The sequence below is a fragment of the Bombus bifarius genome, unplaced genomic scaffold (assembly GCF_011952205.1).
Source record: "Bombus bifarius isolate JDL3187 unplaced genomic scaffold, Bbif_JDL3187 scf7180000008046, whole genome shotgun sequence".
Taxonomy (NCBI): Eukaryota; Metazoa; Arthropoda; class Insecta; order Hymenoptera; family Apidae; genus Bombus; species Bombus bifarius.
In genome coordinates, this window is record NW_022884412.1 from 1 (window position 1) to 15,129 (window position 15,129).

The 15,129-nt window shown below is 31.5% G+C and overlaps 2 long non-coding RNA genes and 1 pseudogene across 2 annotated transcripts; all 3 read right to left on the reverse strand.

Moving 5' to 3' along the window:
* Window positions 1-5,907: 5,907 nt before the first annotated feature.
* On the reverse strand, window positions 5,908-6,724 carry LOC117207772. The gene is made up of 3 exons (XR_004487587.1): window positions 6,645-6,724; window positions 6,271-6,338; window positions 5,908-6,003 (listed from the first exon to the last, which is right to left on the reverse strand). It is a non-coding gene; the product is annotated as an uncharacterized LOC117207772 (long non-coding RNA).
* A 280-nt stretch (window positions 6,725-7,004) lies between these two features.
* Window positions 7,005-8,621, reverse strand: LOC117207773. Its single transcript, XR_004487588.1, has 2 exons — window positions 8,053-8,621; window positions 7,005-7,852 (listed from the first exon to the last, which is right to left on the reverse strand). It is a non-coding gene; the product is annotated as an uncharacterized LOC117207773 (long non-coding RNA).
* A 1,481-nt stretch (window positions 8,622-10,102) lies between these two features.
* LOC117207771 lies at window positions 10,103-14,406 on the reverse strand (annotated as a pseudogene).
* Window positions 14,407-15,129: the final 723 nt, after the last annotated feature.

Consider the following 15,129-nt stretch of genomic DNA (forward strand, 5'->3'; position numbering starts at 1 on the left):
ACGTTATAACGTATTACGTTATATGGTATAACGTTTAACGTATTTTACATTATATGGTATAACGTTATCACACGTATTACGTTATGGGTATATAACGTTTTACGTTATATGGTATTACGTTATAACGTATTACGTTATATGGTATAACGTTATCACGTATTACGTTATATGGTATTACGTTATAACGTATTACGTTATATGGTATAACGTCATAACGTATTACGTTATGGTATTACGTTATCACGTATTACGTTATATGGTATAACGTTATAACGTATTACGTTATATGGTATAACGTTTTAACGTATTACGTTATATGGTATAACGTTATCACGTATTACGTTATATGGTATAACGTTATAACGTATTACGTTATATGGTATAACGAAATGACGTTTTACGTTATATGGTATTACGTTATACCGTATTACGTTATATGGTATAACGAAATGACGTTTTACGTTATATGGTATAACGTTATAACGTATTACGTTATATGGTATTACGTTATCACGTATTACGTTATATGGTATAACGTTATAACGTATTACGTTATATGGTATAACGTTTTAACGTATTACGTTATATGGTATAACGTTATCACGTATTACGTTATATGGTATTACGTTATAACGTATTACGTTATATGGTATAACGTTATAACGAATTACGTTATATGGCATTACGTTATAACGTATTACGTTATATGGTATAACGTTATAACGTATTACGTTATATGGTATTACGTTTTAACGTATTACGTTATATGGTATAACGTTATAACGTATTACGTTATATGGTATAACGTTATAACGTATTACGTTATATGGTATAACGTTATAACGTATTACGTTATATGGTATGACGTTATAACATACTACGTTATATGGTATAACGTTTTAACGTATTACGTTATATGGTATAACGTTATCACGTAGTACGTTATATGGTATAACGTTATAACGTATTACGTTATATGGTATAACGTTATAACGTATTCCGTTATATGGTATAACGCTATAAAGTATTACGTTATATGTCATTACGTTATGACGAATTACGTTTTATGGCATTACGTTATAACGTATTACGTTATATGGTATGACGTTATAACATATTACGTTATATGGTATAACGTTATAACGTATTACGTTATATGGTATAACGTTTTAACGTATTACGTTATATGGTATAACGTTATAACGTATTACGTTATATGGTATAACGTTATAACGTATTACGTTATATGGTATAACGTTGTAACGTATTACGTTATATGGTATAACGTTATACTGTATTACGTTATATGGTAAATCGAAATGACGTTTTACGTTATATGGTATTACGTTATAACGTGTTACGTTATATTGTATAACGTTATACCGTATTACGTTATATGGTATAACGAAATGACGTTTTCCGTTATATGGTATTACGTTATAACGTATTACGTTATATGGTACAACGTTATAACGTATTACGTTATATGGTATAACGTTTTAACGTATTACGTTATATGGTATAACGTTATCACGTATTACGTTATATGGTATAACGTTATAGCGTATTACGTTATATGGTATTACGTTATAACGTATTACGTTATATGGTATAACGAAATGACGTTTAACGTTATATGTTATAACGTTATAACGTATCACGTTATATGGTATATCGAAATGACGTTTTACGTTATATGGTATTACGTTATAACGTAATACGTTATATGGTATTACGATATAACGTATTACGTTATATGGTATAACGTTATACCGTATTATGTTATATAGTACATCGAAATGACGTTTTTTGTTACATGGTATAACGTTATAACGTATTACGTTATACGGTATAACGAAATGACGTTTTACGATATATGGTATAACGTTATAACGTATTACGTTATATGGTATAACGTTATAACGTATTACGTTATATGGTATAACGTTATAACGTATTACGTTATATGGTATAACGTTATAACGTATTACGTTATATGGTATAACGTTATAACGTATTACGTTATATGCTATAACGTTATAACGTATTACGTTATATGGTATAACGTTATACCGTATTACGTTATATGGTATAACGTTATACCGTATTACGTTATATGGTATAACGTTATACCGTATTACGTTATATGGTATAACGTTATACCGTATTATGTTATATGGTATAACGTTATAACGTATTACGTTATATGGTCTAACGTTATAACGTATTACGTTATATGGTATAACGTTATATGGTATAATGTTATAACGTATTACGTTATATGGTATAAATTTATGACGTATTACGTTATGTGGTATAACGTTATGACGTATTACGTTATATGTTATAACGTTATACCGTATTACGTTATATAGTATAACGTTATACCGTATTATGTTATATGGTATAACGTTATAACGTATTACGTTATATGGTCTAACGTTATAACGAATTACGTTATATGGTATAACGTTATATGGTATAACGTTATAACGTATTACGTTATATGGTCTAACGTTATAACGTATTACGTTATATGGTATAACGTTATATGGTATAATGTTATAACGTATTACGTTATATGGTATAAATTTATGACGTATTACGTTATATGGTATAACGTTATGACGTATTACGTTATGTGGTATAACGTTATATGGTATAACGTTATAACGTATTACGTTATATGGTCTAACGTTATAACGTATTACGTTATATGGTATAACATTATAACGTATTACGTTATATGGTATAACGTTATAACGTATTACGTTATATGCTATAACGTTATAACGTATTACGTTATATGGTATAACGTTGTATGGTATAACGTTATAACGTATTACGTTATATGGTATAACGTTATAACGTGTTACGTTATATGGTATAACGTTATGACGTATTACGTTATATGGTACTACGTTGTATGGTATAACGCGATAACGTATTACGTTATATGGTATAACGTTATAACGTATTACGTTATATGGTACTACGTTGTATGGTATAACGCGATAACGTATTACGTTATATGGTATAACGTGATAGCGTATTACGTTATATGGTCTAACGTTATAACGTATTACGTTATATGGTATAACGTTATATGGTATAAAGTTATAACGTATTACGTTATATGGTATAAATTTATGACGTATTACGTTATATGGTATAACGTTATGACGTATTACGTTATGTGGTATAACGTTATATGGTATAACGTTATAACGTATTACGTTATATGGTATAACGTCATACCGTATTACTTTATATGGTATATCGAAATGATTCTTTACGTTATATGGTATAACGTTATAACGTATTACGTTATACGGTATAACGAAATGACGTTTTACGTTATATGGTATTACGTTATAGAGTATTACGTTATATGGTATAACGTTAAAACGTATTACGTTATATGGTATAACGTTATAACGTATTACGTTATATCGTATAACGTTTTAACGTGTTACGTTTTATGATACATCATTATAACGTATTACGTTATATGGTGTAACGTTTTAACGTATTACGTTGTATGGTGTAACGTTATAACGTATTACGTTATATGGTATAACGCTATAACGTATTACGTTACATGGTATAACGTTATAACGTATGACGTTATATGGTATAACGTTTTAACGTATTACGTTATATGGTATAACGTTATAACGTATTACGTTATATGGTATAACGTTATAACGTATTACGTTATATGGTATAACGTTATAACGTATTACGTTATATGGTATGACGAAATGACGTTTTGCGTTATATGGTATAACGTTATAACGTGTTACGTTATATGGTATAACGTTATACCGTATTGTGTTATATGGTATAACGAAATGATGCTTTACGTTATATGGTATAACGTTATAACGTATTACGTTATATGGTATAACGTTATATGGTATAATGTTATAACGTATTACGTTATATGGTGTAAATTTATGACGTATTACGTTATATGGTATAACGTTATGACGTATTACGTTATGTGGTATAACGTTATATGGTATAACGTTATAACGTATTACGTTATATGGTCTAACGTTATAACGTATTACGTTATATGGTATAACGTTATAACGTATTACGTTATATGGTATAACGTTATAACGTATTACGTTATATGCTATAACGTTATAACGTATTACGTTATATGGTATAACGTTATAACGTATTACGTTATATGGTATAACGTTGTATGGTATAACGTTATAACGTATTACGTTATATGGTATAACGTTATAACGTGTTACGTTATATGGTATAACGTTATGACGTATTACGTTATGTGGTATAACGTTATATGGTATAACGTTATAACGTATTACGTTATATGGTATTACGTTATACCATAGAAGATATTTACTAGCGCAAATACGATTATTACAGAATTTGACAAGTAACCGTGGTAATTAGATAATCGAGATGCTAATAACAATGATCTTATGTTCAATAGCGAATCCGCAGTCAACGGGATAACCAAATGCGCTTTCTTCCAAAATCCAAGTTGTACTCCACTTGCTTGTCTACGGTACAAGTATTACTGAACTAAGTCTTTGTTAAAACGTAGAATATCCACAGAGCGTAAAGACGCTATGTATCTCGCTAATGCGACCTCACGAGAGAATGACTTTCCGTCACAATGATGCTGCAGAGGAGAACTATAATAGGGCGTGTCTAAGGACACGAGATCGTCGGATTCGTCGAGGAAAGCCTTCGTTCGGAAAGTGAGGGAAATGGACGTTTCTGTTAATTGGTTAATTTCTAGGTTGGTGGTTGAAGAAGGATGCTAACCACCCTTGAGAGAAAGTTGCTAGCGGGAAACGTCATTCGTGAGAAAAGCAGATTTTCCGTATCTCCCTGTAGTAGGTGGTAGATTTAGGGACTGTTAGGATAAAGACTGTTTGTTTGTTTGAAGGACTTTAGTTAACGAAACCCTAAGATTTATAGCGGCTCCTCAGGCTAGCTGAACATGTACTGTGAAGATGCATCGACATCTTGCTCGAAGAATAGGGTCTGTGTGTGACGAGCCACGGGACAGAAACCGTTGGAATGTTTATTGTCCCGTGCTGCTACAACTATTTCTTTTTGAGGAGAGCTATACTATTACTCCATACCTTTGTTAGGCAAAACGTTCATCCCTTGAACGCGACTACGTTCGGCGACTGGTTGTCACCTCGAGCCCAAGCTCATTATCACAAATCTCGAACAAATACAATCGGATTGAATGACGACAATTGCTTAATAACGGCTATGGTAGAATCTAGATTACAGTATTAAGGGGTTTTCCCGAAGTTCCAAAGGGAAGGCTCCGGTGTCCTTTCATCTCCGACATATATATTCATCGTCATTTAAAAACGCGGTGTGCAAGAAAACCTATCCTAAACTAATAAATAAAATATAGACAAAAATGTTACTACTCACGGGTATAATAAATAACCGCGGTCACTATGCTCGTCAAAAATTCTACGTATATAACAAATTGCCCGTGTCGATTCGGACCTTTCATCCTTCGATATAATTGAGTGACTTGAAGAACAAAAACGCATGCGACTCACGATTAGATGTAAAGAATGTCGTGTTCGATATTGTTCTGATCCAAGGGATTCGTTATCAAGTCGTCATCAAATTGAAATCATCGAATTCGATGGAAGAAAATTTTAATAAAGCATAGAATATTTTAATTTACTCGTAATGACGGTGTTAATTACTTTAAAAGTTTGAAACAATAAAAGACTAATTTCTATTAAATAAAAATTTTTAACAATAACATTCAATTTAAGAATGAAAACTTTACAAGTTGTCAAATTTTCAATCAAATTTTATTTTTTAAATTATCTAATTATTATTTAATTAAATTATTAAATGAAATATAAGGAATCGACTTAAATAAAATAAAAAATACATAGTTATTTACATTTTTGGCTTTTGAAACACCACTAGGTCCTTTCCAGAGAACAGGAAGAAGGGGAAGAAGTGACATACCTTTAACGAAATATGAATCGTTATAATTTGTTTTGAAAAATGTGATGGTTGATCAAAAAATTTAACATAATAAAATATGAAACACTATGAGGACTTAAAACGAAATTAAAAAGAAAAAGAAATTAAAATTATAATAAACTCTAATTAGAATTGAAATTAAGATTCTAATATAAAAATTTAAAACCAGATATTAGTTTTTAATTAATAATAATTACAGCGAAAGACAAGGAATAAAGTTAATACAATACAAAGTGTGAAGATTCTTACATGCTTAAATTTAAAACACCGCTACATCCTTCCCAAAGAAGAATAAAAAAATGGAAGTTATGAAAAACCTGTAACAAAACATGTTAAATATTATAATCTGTTCTTGAAAACGTACTTGTGATGGTTAGAAAACTTAAAACAATGAAGAATAAAACTCTAATCAAACTTGAAATTTTAATAATAAAAAGAATTGAAATTCTAATAAAGTTTAATTACTACATAAAAAGTGGAACTTTAACATAATAATGACTTAGAAATTGAGGCTCTATCGATTTCCGAACGTTATCAAACATTTTTATTGCGTATTTCAAGAGCAAAATTTTAAGATTTTAGTTCGATAAATTAATTAAAATACAACGTACGACAATAGTTACATTTTTGAGTTCCAGGAAAGGCTTTATCCTCCTTGCGTGACCTGCGACTCTACTATCGAAAACGAATGTTTAACAAAAAAAAAAAAAAAGAATAACAGACTAACGCGTCCGTTATGTCAACTGACAATCGGCGAACACACTGACCCTAATTTCGCGTCTGATTATTATAATTACATTTAATGAAAGTTATTATGCTCTAAATCAATATTAAGCAGCAAACACTGATTCTACCGACCGCATTGCGCGCGGACATAAAAATATTCTGAAAGAAAACTTTATTAGAGGTAGGGGATAGGAAGAGGAAATTTTTTTCTTTTTTCTGTCGAGTGTTTGTTTACGAAAATACTGCTTTCTTAGAACTACGAATTAATTATTATTTATTTACCATAGGTAGAATCATATATCATATCAAGAGCACGAAAATATACACATAAATATTATACCAAAAATGCGAAAGAAAATATATCGTTAGTATATTTAAAATATTTTCAAAGTATTTTTTATTATTGTCAAATATATGTATGAATATTCCATAATACGATTGATTTGTAAAAGTTATCCGCCAAATAGAATGTCCGCCATTACAATTTCAAATATTTTATGCATTACTTGACTTCGTTCTAATGCAACATGGCGCACTTTTTCTGCCCGTTAAACAAAGCTGCGCAATACGAAAATAACGCGATATGCAGAAACTGTTTTAACTAGTCTGTGATAACGTAATTTCTCAAATGTAATAAAAGTTATTGAGAAAAACGAAATTAATAGTCCATATTATATTACAGACAATTTACGAATAATGAAGCAAAATGAGAAAGTTATTTGAATTTCTTACTCAAATGAAACAGAATCGAGAGAATCTATGTTAAATTTATGTTAAACAATCTATTCAATTTCTTCGGAAATATAATTTAATATATTCGAAAGAAAAAAATAATTTCTTTAATCTTGCATTTTTCATCTTGGTGTTCTAATAAACCGTGAATTTAGAATTTGTTATATTAGATATTAATTACGATAATATCACGAAATATTTATAAGAAATGGAGTTAATCTAAAAGTGAACAAATATTATCACATTTCGACGAAAAGTTATCAAATTTATCGTTAATCACCATGGTGTCCTCTTGACTTTCATCCCGTCCTTTCGAATTTCACAGCATCCTTCTAATACATCAAAGTTCCCCTCGGTATCATATAATAGTAATCTGCACAAAAAAAGAGCGAAATATTAAAACAAATGTATAAAAAGAATAAATCATTTGAAAATGAAACAATGATCAGGGTCAAATTGTTTTTCGAAAACATATTGCACGAGCTACCGGCAAATGGGACAACCAAAAAGACAGTCGGAAAAACAAGGGTAATTAAATAATAGATTACAACGAAGTATTGAAGAAAAACGTACAATTAAATGAAAATAACAATAGTGTGAGTTTGAACGGTAGAAAAATGTCTACCAAAGTGCCAAAGCCACCTGTCGCGAAATGACACGGATGGATATACGTCTGATTCCTCTGATTGTCTACGCTAAACTGACATCCCATACTGCGATTTACCCGACGAGTTTGGGTTAGGGAGGAGTAGGGGGCTAGAGTTGTCGGCTATCCATACATACACGAATAGGATTCGTCAAATTCCTGGAACACTCAAGGATACGTTTTGTATATGTGTTCACACGTGTCTGGTATTGTAGAGCTCTCGTGAAAACAAAAAGTTGTTGACAAAGATTTAGTGACGCTACGATGTTCTCGTCAAGAATTTACAATTCATATAATATATGAGATATTTCAATTTTTATTTTAATTTCAATTGATAATATATTAATTATTTTATCGAATTGTTCAAAACTTTATTTTGTAGTACAGCTCGAGGAAAAAATTATTTAAAATAAAAAAACGTTGAAGATATTTGAACTCTCATAAAAGTAATGATTTCTTATTTCATTACGTCTAGTTCCACTTTGGTATTTTTTAGAGAAATTATAGAATTACGTATAATTTCGTCATATTAAGTTAAATATTAAGTTAAATATAATAATATATATATATATATATTATTGACAATCATATATACTATATATATATATACATATATATATATACATATATATATAGTATATATGATTGTCATATCATAAATGTGTATATCATAAATGAAACGTTACTAAACATTACTGTATGAAAAAGCATGGAATAGAATGCTAATTATTTCATTATTCAGTCCTGCAATTAATGAACTGTACGAAACAAAATCAAAGATTTAAATAAACTTATATCGAACTTATGTTTCAAAAGTTTATGATACAAGCCACCGGTAATAAAAACGATCAAATAGTCTACCAATGGAAAGAAACAGAAAAAAGTCTCGCTCTTCGACGGTAGAATGGTGGTATCCCGCTAAAAGTGAGCCTAGCCGATTCTTGATTGGCTGAGGCGACGAGGCTTCGTTTGTATGCAATGCGCGCGAGAAATTGAAATACCAAACGCCGCAAAAATTTTCTTACATTTTACGAACTTATGAACTGAATATTTTCAAACCAGATAACTATAAGAATTTGAACACTAAAGTGCACACGTATATATGCGTACATCAACAAACATGATTTCTTTAACAAAATCTTGTATTTTAACAAATATTTTCAGAATGAACATATTGTTCATTATGATTTTAAAATGCGAATTTTAAGTATTATGTGAAGACAGATAATTACAGAATTACAGATTGCTGTTACAAGCGAAATATAAAAAATTGTATGCTTATTCGTACTATGTAACAGTGCATATACGTAACCTTTCTACTTACTGTTCTACTAATAGTAATATAAAATAAAATTAAGATATAGTCCATCGAATCTAATATATCCACCATGAAATAAGATTATGATCATATAGATAATTTCTAAAATTTTCTGACAAAGAGAGGTTATTGTATAATGCATTAAATCCATATATTAAGATTAATCTTTGGAAAGTGAAGGTAATGTAACCCAAGAACTATGCACTAAATTTGAAACGTATGCGATGTGTTGAAAGTTTTAAAAGTTTCTTTCAAGTTTCATATATTTAATCTAAATTAGAGATATATTAGTAAAACATAAAATGAAATATATATATTTACATTATAATTTTTAAACATATTCGTATTTTTAAACATCATTAAGTAAATTTCTAAATAATTAAGAATATACTGCTTCTTATTAAATAGGTACGAAATGTTTTTATTAGCGAGAAGCTATTAAAAGTGATGGTTGACAAATTGTATCGATATACCACAAGTTGACGAAGTATACCAGTAATAATTTAACAAAGCAAATTCTTCACTGCGATCTTCGAGAGAAATTCCTTGGAATTGGAATTGTTGTAACGAACGCAGCTGCATTTATAACATGCGACATAAGTAAACTCTTTTATATACTAAGCTATTTGATTAATGCTAAGTATGTAAGAAATCTAAAAAGCTTTTAAAATCGTATATTTATCATTGTACTATTGATTTTCCTACCATTTCGAAATGTACAACTTTGAGAGTAATTACTATATCTTCGTTCTTAAATAATGGAGCAGCTAGCGAAAAAAATGAAGGAAAGGCGGAGGAACGATGCAGAATATTCATAACGTGCACGTGATTCATCTGCATGTTTCAGTTTTGTTGTATATTTCACAATCGAACATTTTCTTTTCTCTTCTATCGTACTCTTGTATCTTGTGACGTGACTGTTTCTCGTGGGAGATAAGAGCAAGACGAAATGCGGTTTCTAGCATTTCGCAAACAAAAAACTGTTCGCTTTTCTTCTGTTTTCTTGTTTTTAAATAGAGATGAAAGATAAAAAGACATATCTACAGAATTTATTCTATTTCCATTACACTATTTTCATCTAAATCAATTGGCTTGCTGAATAAATTCTTCTTGTTTACAGGCATAGCTAATAGAGATTTGGATAGTCTAATATGGCTTATTTTCATTCTTTTTCTTAGCTCTAATACTTTCTTTAAATCTTTCTCGCCAAACCTTATAAATTTAAAATTATTCGCACACTGTAATTCATTATTCCAATTCAATAACATTTCACACTGAGTTGCATTTAAAATATCAGAAATTTCTGAAAAATAAAGGAGGGTTTGTACATCAGGATATATTGAAAATAAATTTGGCTGTAATTCTTTACCTATTCCACGTGTATGATATTCTCCTAGTTCTTTCTACTCTAATTATATGTTCCCTCCTAGCATGCTGTCTACTCCTGTTGCTACCTATAGACCTTTTAATAGTAATTTCTTCCATTTCTTCATCATTTCTTGCTACATACCTTTGGATCAAATATAGAACTATAACTAATCACATCTTTAATGTACAATCTCTGTATCATCATGTGTATACATTTTTGTTTTACCTCCGTTTCTAACAAACTTGCAGTTATCTCTGGAGTATAGGGACACACGCCTGGAATCATATTGTTTCTGATCCACGATATTTTCTCTCCTATTGAATTCTGTTTTATCAAGCAGGACATTTCTGCCTTCTGTCTATTTGATATTCTGAAACAAAACACATTGTCCATTTCCTTCTTTAGTACACAAAAGTATTATATAATCATATAAAATAAATGAAATGTACATAACAAAATCACACAATTTAATAGTAATTGTATTTACTTTTTGGCTTTTTTCGTAATAGCGATAGACTTTCTGCTATTTGGATGTATCATTTTCTTTGGCTTCAGGAATTCTTTTCTCATTGCAGTGGCCTATAAAAGACAACAAAATAAATTAGTTAAAATATTACCATGGCTATGAATTATTTCGATTATCCTAATCATCAAAACTCCAACTCAGACTATACGTTTACTCAATGTATAATCATGCACAGGCGAATCGTCGACAGTATCACACGCTTAGAAGCACTAATGGAGTAGACAAAATATACCTCTTTGTTATAACACTCTGAACCGTCACTCTGTTGGATTCATGCAATAAATTTTACCACTATATCTAAAGTTCAATTCTTTAACTTATTTGTGAAACGTTCGAACTGCGACTCGAGGAGATCACCGGTGATTTGTCAATTTCGTGATTTGTTGTGTCTCGTATGTGACAACAGCAACGACAGCGACGCCTATCGAAAGTAAAAATAATATCGAAGTATACCTTCTTACCATGACATTTCCGGGCCAACAAACTTCAAAATTGGTTTCTTCTGTTTCAAAATATTTTTAGCTATTTTTTTTAATCTTATAATGATAACCTATTTTAAAATGTGCAATGTTTGATAAATGTACATTAGTAAAATTTCATACGAAGAAAGTTTTTGGGAATCCGTATTATATCCAGCGAGCAGAAAACGAAGACTTGACGGAAGTTGACGACAATGGAGATAAAAGTCTTTATCGTAATATTGTTTTTATTGGTTTTAACGTCAGATGGAACGGGTTTCGACAGAAAACGATCCTCCAAATGTCAAAGAGGTAACGAGCAGACTTCAAGTAAAAACGAGCAGAAGTCAACACCCGATTATTATTATTACTGCGACTCAACAGAATTTGGAGTAGTATTATACAAAAGATTCCGTATTTGCGTTCTTGTTCACCGTGCGACATGATAGGAATTGATTTCTCTTCCGCTTGTATCAGATGCGGGATGTGCCTTGCCATTGCTGAAAAGGTTGATCCTTTTTCATCAGTCTCGATTATCCTATTTCTCTTTATTCGCCTATTTTTTAAACACAAATATACATTTTTTTACGATTATTTATATTGTTGATGACATCATTTGACAAATTCTTCGAGAACTTCGCAAGGGAACCAAGACATAATGATATTTAAAATGTTTATAGCAGTTCTGAAGTAAAGAGAAGCGATATTAGTTTGAAATGATGGATCATTTCAATGACTTTATTATTTCCATTTTAGACATAACACAGGAGAACTTTATAATTTCAAAATCTCTTTGATTTTATGTATCTTTCCACATTTATTTTTCTTTTTGCATATCTGCATGTTGCCTTAATAGCTATCTACATATTATTTTAGTTGCGTTTTTTTTTGGATCGGAAATGACTATCCTGTGTTTCGCCAATAATTTGTCTTGCTTCTCTTGGTGCATTTCTAAAAGTAGTATTGATATAAATGAATTTTTTACTCCAAGAGTCAACATCACATTTTTTCGATTTCTTTTTTAGTTTACAAGAGTATAAAGCTATATATAGGCCAAAACATGTATGTATTTTTCGATAAAAGATAAATTTTTATTCAAAATCTACGAGACTGCACGCAGATATTTCAAATTGCAGCGAATATTATCACGAATACTTCGCGTTAAACATGTTATATCTTTTAACATTTTCAGAGACGCGTAAACATCCACAAGCTATTTATCACTTTATTCGATTGCATATTGTAGCGGCATATGAATCATAGGACGATGCGAATCGAGAGTAACTCGTGTTGTTGTTTTGCCTCGGGGCATTGATACCGTCTCGAGGTACGAAACTTGATAATAAACAAACTCCGGACAGAACAATATCGCCGCTACGCGCAACCGTCAACCGAAGTCGAATTTAAATTCGTTAGAGGGAGATCGTTAGAAGAGTACTGCCGATAGTTTTAAATACATTTGACTACACCAAATATCAACTCGTCTCATCACTATATACAGCAACGCGTTTAATCAACCTCCACATAATCGAGAAATGATTTCAAATTTGACCCACGTTTCTATCGACTTCGCTTTCTTCTTTATTTTGGAAGAAATGCACATTCACTATTTATCAGCTAAGCGAACTCGAAACGAATGAAAATTCCCAACCACCACGTAGACCAAAGCCTATCAGCCTTTTCCGAACCTGTAGGTTACAACGAGATTCTTAATTAATTAATTCGTTTCTTACAGGCTACAGAGTCTGAGAATAAAGAATTTTTTGACCGTTTTGTTACGACCTATGTTAAAACCACATCATAGGAATAAGATAATAATACAGATCGTAATCATTATATATCGGCACATACTATCAATTTGATTGTGCAATTAAATAACATAATATCAAAAGTAATCAAATGTTGGGATACTTTTGCGCGATAGTGTATATGTGTAAAATAATATGATTCTATAAATTCATTCACAATAAATCAAAAACAATGTTGTGTTGCTTATTCTAGTAAACAATCCAACCATTTAACTGTAAGATATTTGGAAAGTTCATGTAACAAGCATACAATATGCCACCCGGAAGGTACCAACTACGTTCCTCTATGAAATTAGTACAAATGTTTCAAGACTTATATATTATTAACATTTCACGCAACGTTTTTATAAGATACGTTAATCCGTAGAAATGACCCGTCGCGGTAAATTTATACATAGATCAGAGTTAGAAAATACAAAAGAACGATATTTTCTCTGAGTATACGAAGTTAAAATGGTGTTGGACGCAAATTAATTGGTTGAACAGAGGCGCCTTGAAGCGTACTAAAAGAGGTAGCTTACCTCGTTGAAATACCATGGAACGAAACCCTGTTGGGCAATGGGCATTCTGCTGTAGCCTGGAATTCCTTTTGCTCCCGTATTCTTCTTCTGTTTTCCGTGGTTTTTGTTACAACACTCGCGACATTTTCATTCAAACGAACACACAACGCATAAACGGAGAAAAACAAACGTTGAAGGCTACGTCGCGTCACGCGAATCACTGACGCTACACTTATACGTTGGAAACAGGAACGAAACCAATGCGGGTGCAACACGGGGCCCGTGAAATGTAAACTATCGAACTACGTATAATAGCACACGAAAGTATTTCTATTGTATTGTATATATATGTGTGTGTGTGTATATTCATGTGTGCGCGCGCGTGCGTGTGCGTGTGCGTGTGCGTGTGCGTGTGCGTGTGCGACATTGACTAGTGCAAATACGATTATTATAGAACTGGGCAAGTAACCGCGGTAGTTAGGTGCTCGAGAAACTAATGACAATGATCCTAGGTTCAATAACGAATCCACGGTCGACGGGATGATAGATGAACGTACTCACAAAATCTAAGTCGGACGCGTAATATTCACTGGTCGTAAAGAGTTACTCCTTTCATCAATGAGATCGCGAGAAAGAATGTCTTTCCCGTCCCGATCATGCCACAGAGGAAAACTATAATGGGGTGTGTCTAAGGACACGAGATCATCGGATTCGTCGAGAAAAGCCTTCGTTCAGAAAGTAAGGGAAATTGGCGTTGCTAATTGGTCAATCTCCATATCGGTGGTTAGAAAAAGATGCTAGCCGCCCTCGAGGGAAAGTTGCTAGTGGGAGACGCCGCTCGTTGAAAAATATGTCTCCCCTATCTTCCCGTAGTTGGGACAAAGACTGTTTGTCTGTTTGAAGGACTTTAGTTAACTAAACCTTAAGATTTATAACGGGCCCTCGAGCTAGCCGAACATGTACTGCGGAGACGCATCGACATCTGGCAATCATCTTACTCGAAGAATAGGGTCTGCGTGTGGCGA